At 43.0% G+C, this 22,367-nt stretch overlaps 1 long non-coding RNA gene across 1 annotated transcript; it reads left to right on the top strand.

Annotated features, from left to right (window-relative positions):
• Positions 1–9,444: 9,444 nt before the first annotated feature.
• Positions 9,445–20,818, top strand: LOC127033046 (uncharacterized). The gene is made up of 3 exons (XR_007769014.1): positions 9,445–9,559; positions 15,291–15,423; positions 20,711–20,818. It is a non-coding gene; the product is annotated as an uncharacterized LOC127033046 (long non-coding RNA).
• Positions 20,819–22,367: the final 1,549 nt, after the last annotated feature.

The raw sequence follows: 22,367 nt of genomic DNA, 5'->3' as shown, positions 1-22,367 counted from the left end.
GGCAGGATGTCTCCCACTTTGTCCTGAGTGAAGCATTATGGCGGCTTAAGATTTCACCCTGGTGTAAACCAGGAGTGATTCTGCTGAAGTTAATGGGGACGTAGCTTCATAGCCAAGATCAGACTTAGCCCTTCTCTTTACTGTAGGCTGGACTCCAAGACCATATCTACACACAAACTGGCACTGGTTCAATTAAACTAGTTAAAGGCTGCAAAGCTCTGCACAGACACTCTTATTTCATTTTAAGCGCCGTTTATGTCAGGTTAGATTAAGTGCATTTCTAATTGACTTAAGCTAAGAGTGCTTTAAACTGGAATAAGAGTGTCCACAAAGTTGTTAGCACTGGTTTAACGAATTCAGATTAAAATAACAGCTTCAGTTTAAACCATCATAGTTGCATATTAGACAAGCTTTGAAACCCCAGGCTTTGGGATGTGCGGATTACAGGTCCCTATCTGAATTCTGTGGCTTGGGTCTATCTACCCACCTAGCCCTACCTCCTGAGAGTAGATGGAGCCAGTCTGCACCTGCACCTCCTTTTAGAGCATGCCGGTCCCTCTACACACAGCCTTCCATCTCCTTTTATAACAGTACTCCCAAGGAAAGCTTGCACTTCAAAGGCCCAGCCCTTTCAATTTCCCCCACCATATGTTTTCATTAAAAAGTTGATTGCACGTTTTATCTTAGGATTATTTGCCATCAATTAATGAAACATGTTGCCTGCTTCAAATGAGCATGCTGCTTCTAATGAGGAAGGGAAAAAAGAAATATAAAAAAGGAAGGCATTACCATGACAGATGGTGTTTTCTAGCCTTTCTTTAGCCCAATAATAAAAAACCTTGCGGTATTGACACAAGACCGTAATAAGTTTTCATGTTCTCTGTATGTGTATGTATATCTCCTCACTATATATTCCATTCTATGCATCCAGTGAAGTGGGCTGTAGCCCACGAAAGCTTATGCTCAAATACATTTGTTAGTCTCTAAGGTGCCACAAGTCCTCTTGTTCTTTTGGCAGATACAGACTAACACGGCTGCTACTCTGAAAGCTGCAGTAAGTTAAGTCACTCGAGGACTTAAGGACCTGATCCGAAGCTCATTGAAATCAATGGAAAGATTCCCACTGACTTCAAATGGCTTTGGATCGGATCAAAGTATATTATGTCATAAGATGTTCATGAGTATATGTATTAACCTGATTAGATGCTTCAAACTAGGGGGAGATGGGTTATAAAAACTTTTGCCATTGTGAACAGATCTGAAATGTATTCGCTATTGTTACAAAACACACTACGTCACCCTCGGCAATATGATCATTTAACAACTGCATTTAATCATATAAGCCATGTATGCACAGACAGAGGCAGGCACTGAAGGCGAGCTAAGGCAGCAGCAGCTCTTTATAACATTCTGCCTCCTCCTGAACCATTCTCCTCTTCCAGCTGAAGGATTTAGGCAGGGGATGTTTTTCCTTCTAGTATTCAAGAAAGTGGCAGGACGAAAGTCAGTTCAGGAGCCTGGCCTGATGCTTGCTGGATAGATGGGACCTGGAGGAAAGGCAAACAAGCATACTGCATCCATTGGTGTGGATTTGGTACATAATGTACATTTAGAAGTTATTGCTCAGTGTGCATGTTTACCTGAAGGGGGGGAAAAAAGATGCATGTGGCAGGGTGTCTTGTATAAATAGATGAAGGGGAAAGAACTGGCTGAGGATAACCTGCTGGGGAGGGCTAGCTCAGCTGGGAATTGGAGAGTTAAACGTTCCCACCTCCCTTCGACTATGTCTCAGCTTTGATTGATGCTTCTGATTGGATGTTTGTCTGGCCTGATCAGAGAGTTTGGGCATGAGCTCCTGTTGACATTTGGTATTTAGCTCTGGGTAAAGTTTAAACAGGACTTATCACAACTCTCACACCTTTGGAAGGCTACACTGGTTTAATAGTATGTTTCATGCCACCTCTTGCTTGAATTTTTTTTTCCATATTCCAGTTTCTTAGTGTGCAAAGGTATTCTATAAAATAACAAACTCATTTATCCACACCTGTTTCTCTTAAAACACCCCCATTCCACTCAGCAATGGGACTAATTCTCCTGTCACTTATACCAATATAATATCAATCAGGAATAGCTCCACTAAAATGAATGGAATTACAGAAAACCATTGTAAGGAATCAGGCCAGCTTTTTCTGTTAATCAAACCTTGTTGATTTTTTAGACATTTTTTGGTAATTTATTTTATATTATTTTTCATTTTTTCCCTGGGAGGGACTAGAAATGCCAAATAACAAAAGATATGTTGTTCTTGTGCCATTTCTGGGTCTATCAGAAGCAGATAACAGTAGAAATTGCACAAGACAACTTGTTCTTGTGAAATGTCTAGTGAAGAATGGTCACAAAAGTTACGTTTCTGAAAATATTAGTTTAAAAATATGAAAGTTTCCTTTTTTTCAAAAATCCCTCAACCTGAAGAATTTCTAGCGTTTTGTTTTTTATCTCTCTGCCTTCCTACCACCCTTTGGCAAAATGGAAAGAAGGAAAAAGGGAGGAAAAGGAAATATGAAAAACTATTTTAATTTGGAAAATGTAAAAAAAAAAAAAAGAAAATTTGTGCTTGTTAAAAAATGTCGTTTTACATGAAATGAAATGAATGCTGTCGACTGGTTTTACTTCTGATGCGTCTTTGTGTAGGTAAGAAGCCCAAACAATTCTGGAAAATGTCCAGTTCTTACTGGAGGCCTCTATTGACACCAGAACCCAATTCTGTTATGGGCTGTGCACACATTTAATAAGAGAGAATCTACAACTGAACAGACAAGACAGGCATGGCGGGAGAAAAGGACAGGCGAGCAGAAGATTGGGAATGGAGACACAGCAACTCTGTCTACACTGCACTGTACTCAGGGGTTCCAAGCCTGTGCTGGAGTGTCCACACTGCAGTGTAAACCTGGGCTTACAATTGTTGGATCTGGGTCTCCCAGCTGTGCTAATGCATCCATACTGCAACACACAGACCTTCTGACTTGGGTCTGTGGCTTGACCCGTGTCCACACTGCAAAATGGCAAGGCTTGGATCGGAGTCACAGCAGGACGAAGGTTCTAACCCATCCCCTCAGCAGGGTTTTAGGACTCAGGTCCTGGGAGCTTGCTGACCCAAGACTGATTTGTGTGTGGATGGAAGGGGGGCTTGGACTCAAACCTGAGTTAAGGCCCACGCTCAGAGTTCAGTGTAGACATATCCAAAGAGATCTGGTGACTTGGCCAAGGTCACGCAGGAAGCCTGCTGTAGAGTGGGGAGTTGAAGTCACCTCTCTAGAATCCTGCTCCAGTGTTTCAACTACAAGATCATCTTCCTTCTAACACTTCGCTCTCAAACCCAAACTCCAGCTCCAAACACCTCTCATGCTTTGCGAGTGCTGTGAATCTGAAGCCAGATCCTGGTTTTGCAAATAGCCCCTACTGTCCCAGCATACCACACCAGACTGCTGGATCCAAACACCCCGCAGCTGAGGGAGTTTGGAATCCGGAGCTGACGTGTTGTTATATATTTTATTTCATATAGAGAAATGAAAAGCACCTGTCCAAAGGTTCTGAGGGCTCTGCCAGTGATTTAAAATGACAAGCCCAAACACCATTTCACTCCTTTTAACAAGCAGCACCTCTAAATGCAAACAAAAACACCCCAGCACGTTAGCAGTCTCCCCTCGCTAAAGCCAGAGGCAGTAAATGGGCTCTGGAGCATGCCCTGTAAATTGGCAAAGCCAGGCTATTTTGGCCCAGTATGGGAAGGTAATCCAAAGCCTGGTTTCTTCCAGAAAACATCCTGTCAGGGACCCCCTCTCCACTGTATGGAGGAGGAACATCACTTCAATGCTTCTGCAACTGTGGCAGTGGAGGATGGAGCTAGAGGTGGTCTCTTAGGTAACCCAATGCCTACTGAAAATCTGAATTTTGCAGCTTGGGCTTCTCTCTTATGGAAACCTTGGGCGTTTCTCTGCACTGACCCCCAGCCCCAAGCCTTTTGGTGCTCCCTTGTTCATGTTTTAAACTTTCTCCTCTGCTGATTTCCCTATGCTTGCTGCTTTTAAAACCAATGGAATTAGCTCTGGGGGAAGACTGTGGCTAGCAGGGCTGTGTGTGTAACTCCTGCCATGAACCCATAGCACGAGCCTTTTGGAAATGTTACCACATGCCAGAGCCTCTGACCAAAAAAACATCCCACCGCTTTCATTCCTGACTGAAAACTCACCCAAGATAGTTAACGCCAACAGGCCGGGCCAAAAACTGCTCTGACTTACACCCTGATTACAGGGTGAATGAAGGCTCAGTATTATAAAGGGGCTGAACTGGGGAGCACTCAGCAGGAATCCCTGATCCCTTCTTACGCTAGTATATATATAGTACCTAGCCCTTTTATAGTGCTGTTCATCGATAGATATCATATATCTAGATTATAATCATACATTGTTGAGCTCTACTGATGAAAAGCACCACATAAGAGAGTGTTTTACAAAGGAGGTCAGTGTCATTATTTCCATTTGGCAGCTGGGGAAACTGAGGCACAGAAAGGGGAGTAAGTAGCCCAATGTCACCCAAGCGCAGAGCCAGGAATAAAGCCCAGGTGTTCTAAGTCCCAAGCCATCCATTGGGCCCTGCTGCATCCATGTTTCATTCTGCCATAACAGGTTAGAGTGAGGGTTATTACTGGAGGAAACATTTGGGCTGGGATAGTTACCTGTCATGTCTCCCAAGTGGTTTCCACCATGAGGGCTCGTAACTTCTATTCTAAGAGAGAAGCAGGGCATGCTGGGTTGTCAATGTAGCTTATCACTGCTGTCCTAGTGCACTTCATATGTTCCTTTCTGCTGGTGTAGTGTGAACTTTGCTCCCATTACAGACATCCCCAGCCAGAGCTCCTGCAAACACCCTTTCTTCCAGCAGAAATAGCTCTGTAGGATGTGCATAATAGTCAGTTGGCAGGGTGGTGCCCTTAAATTACATTATATAGACACCTATTACACCTTAGCGTCCAAGCTCACACCAAATCTTGTTGACCTAATTGAATTTTATGCTTCGTTTTTTACGAGTAACAATAAAAAATAAATAAATAACAATCAATGGAAGATAATTACAGCACCTTGAAGTCTCATGTTTCTGGCCCAAAGAGCGAAATGAGTTTATGATATGACAGCCTTTTATCTTGGATCTGATAGAAATGTTATTCATTGTATTAAAAGTTTACCACCTGCTGCCAAAAGAGACTTCACTGAAAATTAACCCATGTTATCACTGTGAGTAATATCCTGGTTTTATCATGTGGAATAAATAAATAACAGACTTTATGCTTTTGCTTAATGAGGTTATACACTGAGTGCACAGCAAAGCAAACAGTGTGAACTCCAGTCCAGAAAAACATTGATTAGGAAGAGCTGAAATTGGAGCGGAAAGTACCTCAAGTTTTCTTGCATAACAGCATGAGCTTAACTGACTATTAATTATATTATGCAACTGTACCAGATTGGAATTTGGCTTTAAGTAGCAGTGGAGCTGGGTAAAGAGTGACGAAAACTATTTGCAAACGTTTTTGGTGACCTCTAAGTAGGATTTCACTTTACTTCACATTGTTCACATCTCCTTTTTTATTAACGTTATTGTGCAAGAAACAATTACTTAGATTCATACTATCCTACATAGAAGAGTGGCCAGTGCGCCCTTTGAGCACCCGTCATACATAATCCAACTCCGGTGATTACTTAATGATGATACTAGCTCCCCAACATCTTCTACCTGAATTTCCCCAATCACTTGACTCCCTATGGGTCAAGCAGAAAACACGTGTCTTGCTTTGATGAGTCTGACAGGTTAACAAGCTAAGGCTGCTACAGACCAAGCAGGGAAATGTACTGGTATGAGTATCATCAACCCCAAATATTCAAAAGTTATGATATGAGCACTCTCCCCATCATGAGATTAGCTTGAAAATCATGAGCGTTTTTAAAAAAAACAATAAACGTTGGGTTATTTTTCTTATTTGCCTTCCAGGGGATGAGCCTTTAGGCTGCATTTGCTTCATACCTCCAAGATTTTTCTCTGCAAGCCAGTGGGCTAGAAACCTTTTTTTTTTAAATGAAAGCAGAGCTTCTCATAGAATCTGATTCCATCAGCTGGAGCTTTAAGAAAAACATCCAGCCATGAGACTTATGATAAAATTGCGAGAGCTAGTAACACTGAGATAGTTGCAAAAAGCCCATTTTCAAGCCTGTAGTTGAGATTTGTTTAACTAGTAAACAGAATCACAGAGAACTTGTAAGTGGCTCAGGAGCTCAGTTTAGTTGGGCCAGAAAGGCTTTGTTCAAGTTACGTTTCCCAAAGACGTTTCCCTTTAAACACTGGCTCAAAAACTAAGGTGAGGCCTCATGGAAAAAGCTTATAATGCTTTTGGCAGCACACAGGCAAGATGGTTTGAACCAGGCGCACAAGCAGTGCTCAGACAGTCAGGAAGATAGAAGGCTTTTGTGTCTACTCTGTTATAATAGTCTGGAATCCAATGGGCTCTCTTCATTAGAGAACACTGGGGAAAGTAGTGGGGATCGACACCTAGAACAGAGGTGGGAGAGAGCTATGCTGCTAGCTTGAAATGTATTGATCTGAAATTAAATTGGACTGATGAGGAGACTGATTAATAAAGTGATGAATAGCTTGATTCTGGACTTCATTAGCTGGGAGTTTGAAGTCTTTTCACTTGAACAAAAGATTAGGTCCGGTAGTTAATCTCTCACACTCATTTAGCCTTGTTCCAAAGCCATCTTGCCCTAGCTTGAATCACTTCAGACTGACATGATACCACTGGGGATAAAACTCCCAGAGAAGTTAATGTTATTAATGTTTTTCATTCAAAGTCCACATTGCATGTCACAGCCTTGGATACCCAGGCCTAAGGGAGCCTACAGGGACTACCATATACGTTGGGTAGAGATTGCAACCCTACTGATCTCAATACTCAGTGATGTCAATGGAAAGACTCCCAGTGACTTCAGTGGGTTTTGGATCAGCCTCTGGGTGCTTATTTACCATCTGCGAGCAGAACAACGATCTAGCCAGTCCTATGTTTTGTGATTTGTAGAGGCCAGTACCTCATATTTCACAGGAAAGTGGCCCTTCCTGTCCCCTGTAAACTACCTAGCCAGTTAAGCAATGCTGTACTTATGGGGAAATACCTTCCTGACCCTTGTGGGACTCAGTTTGTGCCCTGGAGCATGACATTTAATTATCTTCATTTTAACTTGTATATCTGCAAATGTTGTTATGGTTAATGTAAGTATCCAGCCTTTTTTTAGAACTGAACTACTGTATGTTTTTCCATTCTTTATTGTATTCTTGGCTTGCATTCCTCTCCCATTCCCACACCAGGGGCACTTCACATTAGCTATGAGGTGTTGATAAAGTGTCCTACTGCTATGTCCACAAATGTGGCCCAGGGCCATCTGGATGTAATGATGAAATGAGCAGGCCACTGAACTAGGCCCAGCTGCCCCAAAATTATTCTAGCATGAGTTCATCCCTAGGCTTGCTAGATGGACATTCTCTCCAAGGTCCATTCAAGCCCTCTGTGCTGACTCTACCAGCAAATGAGCTGGTTTAAATGATAGATACCTGCACAATGAGAACTGGACTGAGTTCCTCCTCATCAAATCATCTCCCACAATCCATCAAACAGCTGTCAGACAGCAGCGACTTACAGCCTCTTTCTAGCTGAGTCTTGGTCAAACTCTATTGCTCAAACTCATCAAGGTCAAATGCTTTCCCAACACTAGGCCCCTGATTTGCCACCTGTGTGAACAGGAAAATACCCCAGCTCTGCAGTCACTAAACACCTTGCTGACTATATATATAGGATCAGTCTAGGAATGACCATGTGGTCTGGGAGCGTCTGCTTTGAGTCACTCCCAAGAGGAATAATTTTGATGAGGAGTTTTAAAAAAAACACCTGTCCCTTCATACTGGTGGATGTTAATAATACCAGGAATACTATTAACGGCTTGGTTCTCTGTCATCATATCTAATACCCCCAGAAATTGCTTGGATAGCTTTAATTATATTGGTGCCGTTTCTTTCAGTCCTTGTTATCTTTTGAGTTCCTTCGGGGGGGGGGGAGGGGGAGAGGGGGAGGGTCACCACCTAGAAGCAAGTTCTCTAAAGGTTCTTTGTTTCCCCTGCTGAGGTATTAAGCTGATGGCACAACAATTCCCCACTACATTAGATTCGCCTTCCTGCCCTCCCCTACCTGAATGCAGCCCTTGTTTTGCCCCCCCCCGTCCAATAACAGTGAACCCTGCATGAGCAACCCAAAGAATAGGCCGCAAGAATGTGCCTAGAACAGAGCCAGATTGTTCAAGCAACGTGCAGAAGGGAGGGGAAGAAAATAAAGGCTGGGGGGCGGGCAGGCCCAAAAGAAGAAAAACGTCCCTGGTCGGCTGAATTTCTTTGGCGATAGTTAAAGGATAGTACGGTTATTTTTTTTAAAAAGGGGGTGGGAAGGAAGGGAAAAAGCCCCAACGAGAGCAGGGTTTTGTCAGCACAGTGGCCTACACAGAAAGGTGACATTTGAGAGAACAATTGCTGGGCTGTTTTACCATGTCAGCCGCTATGAATGAGGCTTAAGAAAAGGTGTCCTTGGGCTCCTGCTAATAATCATCATCTTCATCATTCCTTCGTGCGCAGGCTAGCTAACGCTGCCTTATGAAATAGGGGCACCTGGCTAATAAACAAAGCCCTATAAAAGATCAGATTGGTGGACACTACAGCTCATTTCATTGCTGGCTGCAGCAACCAGACCTGCTCACTGATCGTTGTTGTTGCTTGCAACATTGGAGGCTGGCTGGGGACCTGGTCCCACTCTCTTGGCTCGGTGGTGCCTCTGCCTCTGCAGTGTTAGCGGAGCTTTGTGTTTTCCAGACCAGAAAACAAACTGTAAACGTGGTGTCAGACAGAGCAATGGGGGAGTGGAGTGGTAAAGCTAGAACTTTATTGGGAGCTGAGATTTTGATAAGTGTCCTTGTCCTAAATATGTTAAGCCATGTGGGCTCCATGAGCTAGTTAAGAAGCTGCCCAGTAGAAAACGTGCAATTGCTGTTTATGCACCTTGCTGCAACACGTCTGGCTCTCTCAGTTGATGGTGATGCCGGTTCTGAATTCAGCAGCTGCAGTCAGATGGCTTCAGCTGAGTCTGCCTTTGAAAGAAAGAGAAAATGATCCATGTGATGGTATCCTGCTAGCCCAGAGAGATTACATTGCTGCTCACTTGCAGATGATGTCCAGGTACCAAACTACCATTTATTGAAGAGGATGAAAATAACTGTTATGAAAATTTGGAGTGGCTCCATGTTTAAAATGCGTAATAATAAATTCCTTTCTTCTCTTCCTGGCCTGGATCTAGAGTGTCAAACTATCGAGAGATTCTTCCATTGCCCTCTGCCCCCATCAACTTGCTTCAGGATCTGTAAAATGGGAATCAAATGAGGATGTCTGCTGATATCGGGAGGGCTTAAAGAACTGGAAGGTAAGTAGAATAATTAGCCTCAAGTGCCCTTAGCAACAAAGGACCCAGGATCCACCTTTTTTCCTGCACATCCGTGCCCGATGCGATTGGCTGAACACTCTGTTTAAGCACAGCTTCTGTGAATTGAGTCAAAATAGGCCATGGATGTTTATTGGGCTGAGTGTTTCCCAGGTTATTGCCTTATGCTTTAGGGGGCTCCCCCCACATTTTCTCTTAACATTTTGCCTAATTTCCAGAAGGCTGGCTAAGATTCAGTAAGTTCATGAAAGAGATGAGTAAGGTATTATCTGTGTCGATATTGCACAACATGTATATATATGTGTGTGTGTGTGAGATAGTTACATATATGAGGGAATAAACATTCTCTCTCTCTCTAGCATTCCTATAGTGATCTAGTCTAATGTTTGTAAAAAACAACAAGGAGTCCAGTGGCACTTTAAAGACTAACAGATTTATTTGGGCATAAGCTTTCGTGGGTGAAAAAAACCTCACTTCTTCAGATGCTAATGTTTGTGTTGTTCATAGATGGAATCTGTCTGTTTACTCTAGTGGTTTGATGTACAGATTTGTGTGCATGTATGTGTTTCTGAGTCAGAGTGTATTGATACATGCAAGTCTCCAAGTGGCAACAAATTTCAAGAGCCGTCCACACCACCACTTTGTTTTTGTTTCACCAGTTTTATTCTTTTCTTTTTAGCTTTTCTTCTAGTCTTTCTCGTCTCTTTTTTCTTCCTTAGAAGTGTATTAGTTACTATGTAAATAATGTCAGTGACATAAGTGGAGCTTAGGGTTGTCCATCAGAGCAGTATGGAGTCAGTTTATATTGGTTGGGAATATATGCCACCATATGAGAAATTAAGGGGCTAATATGCTCATCGATGAAAGCGTTGCCTAGTGGTTAAAGCACAGCACTCAGAGACAAAATACCCAGGTTCTATTCCTGTCTATGCAACAGGCTTGCTGTTCAATCTTAATTGGGCAAGTCACTTAACTTTCCTCTCTGTCTCAGTTTCGCCACAGGTATAAGGATAATACTGAGTATGGGATGATGATGAAAGGCATCATTAGTTAATGATTTGATTACAAAAGACTTTGGAGTCTCTGCAACAGAGAGAAAGTATGTAGGGAATTACATGAGTAATAGTGATATAAGTTATAGTGATTAAAATCTCCTGGGCATGCAACACATTGAAAGGTGAGAGACTCTCTAAAACGGCTATTCCAAGCAACAGAATGGAGAAAACTTTGGTAGTGAAAAAATAGAGTTGGGGGAATAGTATAGTTTTATCATTGAAAAAAATGTTTGGGGAGAATGTTCCAAGCAACTGTACTAAAAACCAATCAGAAGATATTGGAAAGGATGTTTCCCCCTTATTCTAATGTGGTATCTGATTGAACAGCGTGTGTGTGGAAAGCCAAGCAGTATTCTGTCCTCATGCTCATATTTAAAATATATTTTAAGCTCTTCAGGGCAGGAACATGTTATATGTTTGGCGCTGTTCACTGATTATAATGCGCTATTATTGCTCATGCACTACACAGATGATAAATGATAACATCTCATGCAAATGCCAGTGGATAATGCAGTTGTCAGCTGCATCCAATGCATTATGCCTGGCTTTTACTGATTGCTGGCACTTACAAGATTCAGCACCTTCACGGTAGGGAGATAAGAATAGTAAACAATTTGGTAGATTTTATGTATCTGTCTAGGTCGATGTATGGCCCTCATCACCATAGTACCTGAGCACCTCACAGTCGATAATGGATTTCATCCTCACGTACCTCTGTGAGGTAAAAATGTAGCATCCTTATTTTACAGGTGGGAAACTGAGGCACAGGGTCAGTCACTATGACTTGTCCAAGGTCATAAAGGAAGTGTCTGACTGAGGCAGAAATTGATGATAAGGTCTTCTGAGTCCGAGTCCATTGCCCTATCCCCTCAGACATCCTTCCTGTCTGCAACTGAAAACATTTAAGAGCACACATGGGAGCCTGAAACAACCATCTTATGACAAGTCCTGTAATGCACAAAATCATGTCTATTTCACTTTAAGAAACGATGGTGGTTGAAATGGCTTGGGGAAGGGTGGTGATGCTGGATGAGAAGGGTGGATTTGAGAACAGACATTGGCTTCTTGCCATTTTCTGTTGGCAAATAACTCCAATAATCTTTTCTATGGTGTGTTTATTATTATTTTATATTTTTTCATCAGAGAACAGGAGAGTTATGTGTCTGGGTTGCACTATGAGACAGTTCAGGGAGTTGCTACTAAGGGGGCAGGGTGGCTAGGGGGACCCTAATTGGCAGTTGCCCTAGGCTATCATAAAAGAAACTGAAACCAGAGTGTTAATGCTTTAGCCAAGTTATAGTGAAATGGTTTTATTGTTTCAGAAGAAACTGAAATGGCAGTCAGTCTGGGAGCGTGCTGCACTGCTGTGTGGGGATCCTAGGAGCAAGTGTAAGGTTACAAAGGGTATTTGAGAGAGCAAGTGGTGTGTGTCTGTGTGTGTGTGTGTGGAGTGTGATGAGGTGGGCTTTGTCCATCTTATTATTTCACGTGATCCTCTCAGTCAAAGTAGATTCTTTGCCTTTTTCTCCACTTAATATAATCTGTGACAGTAGAGTCCCACAGTGTGAAAATCAGTCCGGTGAGAGCCCCAGGCTCTGAAGGTTTGGTTCTGAAGTTACATTGACATCTCTTTTAGGCTTCAGCCTGGAAATGCTGCTTGTGACATTCCCATTCCCCTGAGATTTTGTCTGCTTATGTTTCATCACGATCACAGAGGTAATATCTGACTCAGGCAAGGTAATGAACTCGTGCTGACATCCCAATCTTGTGGACACATCTGCCTTTCTGCAGCTCTCTCTTCTGTGAGCAACTGGGGAGTCTGTTATATTCTTTGAATGACAACCTAATTAGGTAATAATAATAATAATTAATACTTATTAATAAAGAGAGATAACAAGAGTCAGGCTGGTCCCTTTGGGCCACATTAGTGGCAAGGAATCTTTAGGAACTTGGCAGTGTCCTATAGATTAGTAGGATCAGCTTTTAGCAGATTGTGGCTGGGAAGGAGAAAGGGAGTTTTCTGGATTATAGATTTGTTTCTCATCCTGACTCCTGCATTACCCACTGACATGGGCCAAAACTGTAGTGTCTGGATGCGGAAGCAAACTTCTCAGGGATGTTAGGATCTCTAATTATGTCTGTAAAAGACCCCCAGCAATCGGCCTGGTCCTCAGCTGGTATTAATTGGCCTACCTCCACTGAAGGCAAAATCACCTTTAAAAATAGTCTGTCAGGAATTATTAATAAGTAAAAATATATGTTGTTTGCTCTGCTTTTCAGATTTGGCCATGTTTCCCTCAAATTGCAACAATTTCCCTCTTAATCATCCAAGTATGTTTTAAAAAAATACAGTGGGGTGTATATATACACCTCTACCCTGATATAACGCTGTCCTTGGGAGCCCAAAAATCTTACCGCGTTATAGGTGAAACCGCATTATATTGAACTTGCTTTGATCTGCCAGAGTGCGCAGCCTCCCCGGAGTGCTGCCTTACCACGTTATATCTGAATTTGTGTTATATCGGGTCACGTTATATTTGGGTAGAGGTGTACCTAGAGTATAGGTATAGATACAAGTTACAGTATCAGGGTCTTTGGCATGGGAGTAACTGTAGGTTCAGGCTTAGCCCAAGTCAGTCCAATGCTCACATATTCTTGCCCCGTTTTATTAACAGCTATTTAACTCAAACACCTTGAAAACAGTTGGAGGAAAATATCTGTTAAAGATGTGATGCCACCACCACTTCACTTAAGGATTTGAGATACCGCAGTCTGCATCTGAGACCTCCCGTGAGTTCTCCAACAAAACCAGGGACGGCCCTATTTGACCTTCCTGATCCTTCTAATATAATGAAGATGCAGAAAATAATAACTCCCAACCCTTAAATTTTTAAATTTAAATTTTGTAAAAAATTTTCATGTGGAGGTGATGGGGGAGGAAGGCTCAAATCCATCTCCCACAGATTTTCCAAGTTGCTTTGAACTAAGCTTTACAAAAGTAACCAGTGATTTTGAGTGCCCAGCATGAGACCCTTTAAATATGCCTGATTTCAAAAGATGTTCAGCATGTTCCTCGTAAAAATCAGGCCCCTTAACAGCAGCTCAAATTAGGCACCTAAAATCACTAGTCACTTTTGAAAACATTGGCTTCTCAAGCATATATAAAGATCAACAGTCAGAGGTGATCAGAAAACAAGCTTTTCTCCTCAGAAAATTTTGATTTTTAATTGAAAAATCAAAAACCTAAATATGTTAGTCAAAAACCAAGATGTTTCAATTTGAATACTGCCGCAGTATCTCATGGGACTTTTAGTTGGCCTCAAATGGGTTTCTCATGGTCCTGTTCTCCTCTATAGCGGTGCCCCTGGAAGGACTACATTTCCTATGGTGTACTATAGTGAGGGGAGGCACTTTTATTATAGGAGTCTCTGGCCATGATGAATCTTGGGAGATGTAGAGAGACAAGGTGGGTGAGGTAATATCTTTTATTGGGCCAACTTCTGCGGATCGAAAGCTTCTCTCTCTCACCAACAGAAGTTGGTCCAATAAAATATATTGTCTCTCTAATATCCTGAGACCTCATGCACCCTGTCTTTCTAATATCCTGGGACCAACCCAGCTACAACTACACTGCATACATGGGCGATGTAGTCCAACGAGAAAGTCTGGTCCATAGAGGGGAATGGGAACATGAGGACAGCAGACTACAAGTCCCAGGAGATACCTGGGCAGGATAGTTGAATCAATCTATTTCAGGGTTGGAGGAAATATTTTGGTATTCAGTCAAATTAAAAAAAAAGTTTTGTTTTGTTTTTTTTACAAAGAATCAAAATTTTCATTGGGAAGAAGACACAGTGAAAAATGTCATTTAATGGAAACCCCTGATTTTCCACCCAAAAACTGTTTCAACCAGCCCAAACTACCAACAATTGAGATGCCAGAGTTTTTCTTAGCAAACAGCAGGCCAAGTAGCATTTTAAAAAATCTCCAGTAAAGAAACAGCAGTCTCCTGCCATACATGGCTGGTGGATTTTTCCTTTGGAAGTTGGCCACCCTAAGCACACACAGAGCTCTGTGTGAGCCAACCTTACCCTCTAAGAAACTCCAGAGGAGAAAAATGCTCTGTGACTTGGATGGGTTTTGGATGGGGGTGAGGTGGGCTGGGGCAGGCGTGCTGGCGAGGAGGAGGGAAGGAAGGGAGGCAGAGGTTTGAACTAGGTTCCTTTTTCTATTTTATTTAGATTAGGTTCTGCTCAGCAGGGTGATTTCTTAATTAGACCAGCCCAGTCTTGCAGGCCTGTAGCCCTTGCCCCCTGCTCTGCCTTCTAAGGTTTCATGAGGGAAGTTGTCGTGCTTTATTTCCTGAGTCCTAATATTTGAGCAGTGTGCGGTGATTTCAATGGGAGGAAAAGACATGTAATTTAATCATCTTTATTAGATTTTAGGTGAGGGAGGGAGTGGGAGGAGTGGGAATTGTGTCCTCTGCTTGTCTTTTGACTTTCTCTTCTCCTTCTAGTGGTCAGAGATGAGATTTCATGGGGCTTTGAAAAGGAAAAAAGAGTCTGGAATCTTAAAGACTATTTAGTGAAGGACTTTCTGTCCCAAGTTAAGGTTTAATAAGAAGATCTAATAACTAACAGCTTTTATCTCTGTCTTAGGCAGAATTAAGCCCCTGGATGGATTCGTCTTGTATTTATTAATGGCCAGCTAGGACTGAAAATTTTGGCCTCTCGATTATGTTGATAAAATGGAATCTCTGGAATCAGAATGATGGATGATGCTAAAATAAAGGTGAGATGCAAACACAGCTAAGACAGAGTGAGTGACTATTGCTGAACCAAAACTTGGAAATTTGGAAATTTTGGTAGCTTTCTAAAGGAGGAAGGAAAGGCAGAAATCAGTATTCTCATGCATTAGGCCACTTTGCCTCCTGTCAAGAGAGCTTTGAAACATCGTCACAGCTACCAAAGAGAAATTAACAAGGAGACACATTGTCCAAAGGGGAATGGTTTATTGGAATGGAAGTCATGGAGTTGGCTTAAACAGATAGAGAGAGAGAGAGAGAGGAGTAAGACTTGGTTTCCAAATAGTTAATCAAAAGTCTGAGTCCTATCCAGATCTCTCTGCCCGGACACACAGCACCTGAACCCAGAAATGGAGACAGAGATATAGGCCTGATCCTACAAGACATATAGAGCCCTATTAACTCCCACTGATTGGAGTTATGAACTGAAATACCTTTGAAGATCTAGGCCAAGCTTGCTACTGAACCAGGGCTGAATTTTCAATGACCCCAAGGCTGAATCTCCCTCATCTTTTGCTTGAAAAGAGGATATAGTTTAGGCTGAATTCTTCATTGAAGGATTTCTTTTGGGGGAGGGGGCTTAGTTTAAACCTAAACCACAAACCAAAACTCACAGGGCATGAACCCCGCCACGAAGAGAAATAAAAAAGTGAGTTTAATCGAATCCCTGCCAAGCGAAATGCCAAATTGCGCACAACAGCCACAGAATGGTTTGAGCCGCTATTTATAGGTTAGCTTCCTTTTCTCACAGATCTGTTCATGAGAGGCAGATATGCCAGGAGAGCTGTGTGTATAGTTCAAATAGTAGAACTTTGGCATAGTGGGAAGGCGAATGGGGAGTCAATCAGTACATCCTGAGGAGGTCACAAGCGAAAATGAGCGTGGAGGTCACTTCCTAGTAGACACTGGTCTGCGTCAGTAAACCACTGGAATGGCCCCCGTGACCAGCTTTGTACAGAAGCGACTCCGGCTCTGGAATAGCAGGGGTCATTGCAGATCCAGGCTCGGGTGCTTTGGCAGAAGTGTGTGTGCCTCAACCATAGGGCTGGGAGAGTGGGAAGTGGTTGAGGCACTTGAGCTGAGCTTTGTGGGTGTGCCAGGGCTGGAGAAGCAGGAGATGATGCCCGCCAGGATTGGGGGTCAATTGTCAGCATTATGTGGAAGACTTTGCACAAATCCTGCCTGCTTCTAAGAAGTCCTTCCCAGAACCAGATCCTTTCTCTCTCTCATGCACACACCCAAGAGGCATGCACCACAAAACAGAAACACTTTAGACTGAAACAGCAAGGAGTCCATGGCTCCTTAAAGATTAACAGGTTTATTTGGGCATAAGCTTTTGTGGGTAAAACACCTCACTTCTTCAAAAGTGCATCTGAAGAAGTGAGGTTTTTTACCCACGAAAGTTTATGCCCAAATAAATCTGTTAGTCTTTAAGGTGCCACCAGACTCCTTGTTGTTTTTGTGGATACAGACTAACGAGGCTACCCCCTGATACTTTAGACTGAAGCATCCCCTAACCATGATACAGCCGTCACAAGCGAACTGGCTGTGAAACAGGGACCAGGTGCCAAGCAAAAGCGTACAGTGGGATCCCACACCTGTACAGACGTACCTATCTCTCTGAGAAGGCTGAGGGGCAGAAAGGAGAACCATGGAATGCTGGCAAAATAAGTAATGCCATAATTATGAGCTGTGTGTTTTAGGGGGGACGGAGCTGCTGCAGTATGGGGGGTGGGCCCCAATAAGTGCTTTGACTCGACAGAGGGACAAAGAGAATGTAAATTAAAAACAATGAGCTCTCTTTCCCCCACTTCATGGCTCCGGGTATGCATAATTATTATTTATTAACAGGAAAAAGAATGGGCCTATATAATCTCTACAGCCATACTCTTACCTCTGACTGCAGCAATGACACCAGAGAGGAAACATTATCTGGTGGCATCAAGCCAATTTGAGAACATTATCCCTTCCCCCAGCAGCCCCCTCCTCTTTCCTGAGACTATCTGAGCTGCAGGAGTAGGACAGGAAGAGGAGGAAGTGATGGAGGTCGCCTGACACTGCCCTAGGAGGGTAACAAACTCCACACAAAGGCCCAGCTCGAGCTCTCCAGAGTCATTATCGCTACAGTCTGTGAAAGGTTAGGGAGGAAAGAGCTTTTCGGAAGTCTTTGCCCACTAATTGATTGCGAGGGGCGGAAGGAAGGATGTATCCAAAAAAAAAGAAAGAACCCCCTGCCATTTTTAATTCGTCTCCCCGCCGAAATGTACAATATTAGAAGGCAGCAGGTTGTAGCTTTAACTGTAACAGGGCAGAAGGGAAATCAGATACAACAGGAGTGGGATTTCCTTTCATCCTAATGGTGGAGCTGGAAAATATTTTCCATGAACACCAGGAAGGATGAAATTTACTGCAAAGAAAAACATAAAGGCCAGATTGTGCCCGGTCCCTGCCTGACAACGATTCCCAGGGAACTCCAGGAGAAGGTGCCCGTTTCTGGCCCACAGTGCCCCCAGGTGCTCTCATCATTGCTGTGAGGTTCCAATCTGGCATACCAGTATATCAGTGCACGATCTGTTCTGCTCTGGCCCTTACAACACTAACGTGATGGAGCTGATGTGTTTCCGGATGAAGGGTTACGTTTGGAAAATCAGCCCACTGTTTTGTATGTGCAAACAGGATTTATGCGCGCAAGTTAGAAAGTCCGGTGTTTGCACACGCATGGGGCTTCAGAAACAATAAATACAGAGTGCTTTATGGGCAAGGCTCCTGCCCTGAGGCGTGTCTGAGACAGTATGTCTATGCGTGTTTGGATCTGCAGCTCTTAGCTTGGTTGTGATTTCATTTTGGAGCACTGAACGTTCAGAGACCCTGTGCCTTTTCCCGGGGAAGCTGCAGTAGAGGATAAAACACAGCCCTAAACCTGTGGTTCTGAATGCCTTGAACAGGCAGAGAGGATCAGCCAGAGATCTGAGGTGAGATGCCTCATCCTGGTTCAAACTCAGAGAAGCTGCTGAGCAGCATATCTCAGAGGTGAATGACTGAGCAGGAGTTCCTTGAAATGATCCCTGTTGTCCAGTCCATGTGGCTGGAAATGAAGTGCTGCTACAAATTTGTCTTCTCTCTTGACTGGAAGCACTTTAAGATGAAACAATGTTGGAATTAATCCATTTAAATGGCACCTGAACATTTTTATGTATGGTGAATCTCTACTAGAATAACATTGCATCAGTGCCTTAACCCAAACAAACAGCCTTATTTTTCCTCCTCAGGCTCTCAGATAATCAATTATTAGAAAAGAAAACAGACATTTCATACTGTTCTCTAACCCACACATTTCCTTAGCCTTTTGGTATAATTTTTTAGACGGAGGAGGAAATATAATCAAAAGTCCAGGAACTCTTAGCACACTTATAACTCCTTTAGTTGGGAGATCTCAAAGAACTTTGCTAATTAGCTGATAATTGCAACCCCCCTGTGAGATATATAACTATTGTCATCATTATTGTACAGACAAGTGAACAAAGTGTGTAGAGATTAAATAGCTTGCCCAGGTCAGAGCTGGGACTGGAATCCAGGAGTCCAGTTACCTTGGTCTAACAACTAACACCGCACTCTGCAGAGAAAGCTGAATAAAATGTGAAGGCAAAAATAAATAAAATAAATATCTCACCTTAAAAATGTGTTCTGCGTAGAACCAGAATGTTCTGCAGAAAAAAAGGATGCAGTCCAACTTTTTACTTCCAGGCAAACATTTGAAAATTGACTTATAATGTACCCTTTCATTTAGATTTTATATGAAGGTTTTACTTGAGCTTGTAATGAAGATGGAAAAATCCTAGGTTGCCATGGCTACTGGCACTTTGCCTAACACACTCAAATCTTTTTCCCCTAATAAAATAGATTTCAGAAACCCACCTAGAAAAAGGGAAGAGTTAAAAATCCTATAAATTTATGTAGGAGGAAGAATATTATTCAAAGTACAGCAGCTTCTAACAGGCATTGCAATGTAATTATTTCAGGATTTTCTCCCCACCAGTTAGGCCCGTGAATCCATATTCTTGACCTAGAGGATTCTTTTGCTGATAACGACAATACAACTAAAACACTAGAAGAAAAACAGGGAATGGAGAAAATAAATTGCATGATAACTTCTTTGGGACACTATCCGGTAGCCACAGAAACACTATCAGATGAAAACTGCTCTATTCTATTTCTGGTCCAGCATCCAGTCTCTGACAGTGATTTGTATCAGATGCTTATGTGAAATATCCTCCCACAGAGAAAGTTTCTTCCTTAGTCATATTGGCTAGAGGTTGGCTTATGCTCTGGAGCAAGAGGGCTTATATTCTGTTCAAAACTCGCAGCTTTTAAAGGTGTTCACCCTCATAATTCTGGATGTTATTTTTGTTCAGATTAATCCTGCTAAGGTCAGAGACTCAGCTAGAGATCTCATAGCTTGTGGCAATGAGTTCCACAGCCTAATTTGTTTGTTGTGGTTTTTTAAAAAATGTGTTTCCTTTTATTAATTTTAAATGTTCTGCCTTTTAGTTTCACTGAATAGCTCATTGTCAGAGAGGCTAATGTGCTGTGGAATTGGATATTTGGGGGCTGATGCAGAGGCAATTGGAGTTAATAAGAGTCTTTCCCTTGACTTCAACGGGCTTTTGGATCAGGCCCTAGAAAGGCATTGCTAATGAATTGCAAACAATAGCAGTGGTCATTGCAAAGGATTAAAACAAACATTTGCAGCAAAACGATCCCTTCTGCACACAGGTTCTTGCTGCCTCTTGGTCTTGAACGCATTGACCCAACAGGGAGGAAAGAACAAAACTTATCAAGGGGAAATCAGGAAAACAGCCATTTAGTTCAACTAACCCTTGTAGATGCACTGCAGGTGAGCTTTTCCAAAGTGCCCGCATGACTTAGGAGCATAAATCACAATGAAAGTTAATGGGATTTGTGCCCTTAAGTCACTTAGATACTTTTGAGAATCTTGGCCTTCATGTCGTGCAGATGGAGGGAAGGCAAGTGAGAGGAAAAATATCATTAGATGATGCTTTTCAAACAAGTGTCTCTAATTAGGTCACATTTCTTGCAGAGTGAGGAGATGTAAGTGGTCAAAAATGCCTTTATATTAATTTTCTATGAAGCCAGAGAGAACACACCGTGTGTCAAAAGAAAGAGGAAATGTGGCTAATTGTGATGTGTTGCTTTCATTCATTCCCTTCCCAAAGTAAATGCTGCTTCTGCTTTTTGCCATCCCATGTTGTACAGCCACATCTGAATCACCCCAGTTCAGCAGAGTAACGGCCCATCTAATCTGACCTCTGATCTCTCAGTCACCTGAGACTTATGATGGCTGCTTCAGAGTCAAGTGCAAAACTCCCAGGTATGTTTTGGGAGGGAGAGATGACGGGAGGAAAAAGGAACAGAATGGTGATAGTTCGGAGCAGAGTCAGGGGCAGGAACTGGGACATCCATCTGCCCTGGAGGGTGGGAATCAGCACTCACATTCTTGCGTGTTCAGACCAAGGAGGCTGTGCAAAACAATAAGGCAATGTGTGCCCCAGGTAGGAGACACAACCCACTGCCCCTCTGGGATGTGGAAATCACTGTGCAATATAGACACGCCCAGGCTGGAATTTGTTATGAGTGCCCATTGTGCTCTGAAGATTAAATGGACCCTAGCTCCTGACCTGTGTAGGCCTCACTTCAGGACCCTGACCTAGTGCTCGTGGAAGTCAATGGGCTTGGCCAGATCCTCTGTGTAGGTCTGAGTTTGGCTATAGATGTCAGAGGGAGCTGGATTGGGTCCTAAGTGATAGAGAGGGGGGTGAGGTGGGTGGGGGTGTATTTCACCCCCAGTTTGGGAGATGGATGAACAGCGAATACAAAGAAAATCACCCAGGCTGTTCAAGAAATTGGTTATGAGAGCGGTTCTCCAACGTTACCAACCCAAGGACGCCATTTTGATTTTAAAATTTTCACGGACTCCCCACACCAGCTTCTAAGTTTTCCTGGGGGTGCTCAATCCCCTGTCCAGCCCCAGAACCTGCCCCCACTCCATCTCTTCCCCCAAAGCCTCACCCCCGCTCACGTCTTCCAGCCCCTGCTCCACCCCTGCCCCTCCTCTTCCTTGCCTCTTTCCACTCCCTCTCCTGAGCGTTTCCTGTCCTTGCTCCTTTTGCTGTCTCCCAGCGCCTCGTGCACCATGGAACAGCTGTTCAGCAGTGTTCAGGAGGCGCTGGGAGGGAGGGGGAGGAGTTAATCAATGGGGCCGATGGCCCTGGACATGACTCACAGACCCCCCTGGCGTACCCTCGTGGACCCCTGTTCAGAACGTCTGGGTTATGGCATTAACATTAGGGACTAGAGCCAGCACAGCGTATATGGCAATGCATGCTATAGGAATCCAGTGTGGAATTGCATTGGCAGCATCAGAATGACAGGAGGACCTGTTGAAGTGTGTACTCTCTTCTCTTCATGCTAACTGCGGATCCTTTTAATGCAGCAGCCCTTTGGATGTAAAGAGCAGTGGTCCTCAGCCAGCACAATTTATTTTAAACATATGTTTCTGATTTTAAAACGTCCAGACCTAGAAAACTTTAATCATTGTACACCTAAGGGATTTTTGTTTTGTTTTTGTAAAATGCTGAACTGTGTCTACAGAACAATGAGTAAAAAAGCAACACATTATATTTGAAAAGAAAGAAAGAAAACATTTTTAAAAATCTAGCTGGCACTCTTCTGTTATCAAAGCAAGACAGCAGAGACTCCAGTGTTCCAACAAATAAGCCTTTCGTTTTGTTTGGAGTGCATTTTACTACCATAATCATCCGCTGCTGACAAAACTTCCCAACATTACTGCTGAAAGAGATCCTAATAAACCCTTTCAAGAGTGAGGTTATTTGAAAGGATGAAGCTCCCCCTT

The sequence above is a fragment of the Gopherus flavomarginatus genome, chromosome 12, assembly GCF_025201925.1.
Source record: "Gopherus flavomarginatus isolate rGopFla2 chromosome 12, rGopFla2.mat.asm, whole genome shotgun sequence".
NCBI classification, from domain to species: Eukaryota; Metazoa; Chordata; order Testudines; family Testudinidae; genus Gopherus; species Gopherus flavomarginatus.
This window is presented reverse-complemented; position numbering and strand designations above follow the sequence as displayed.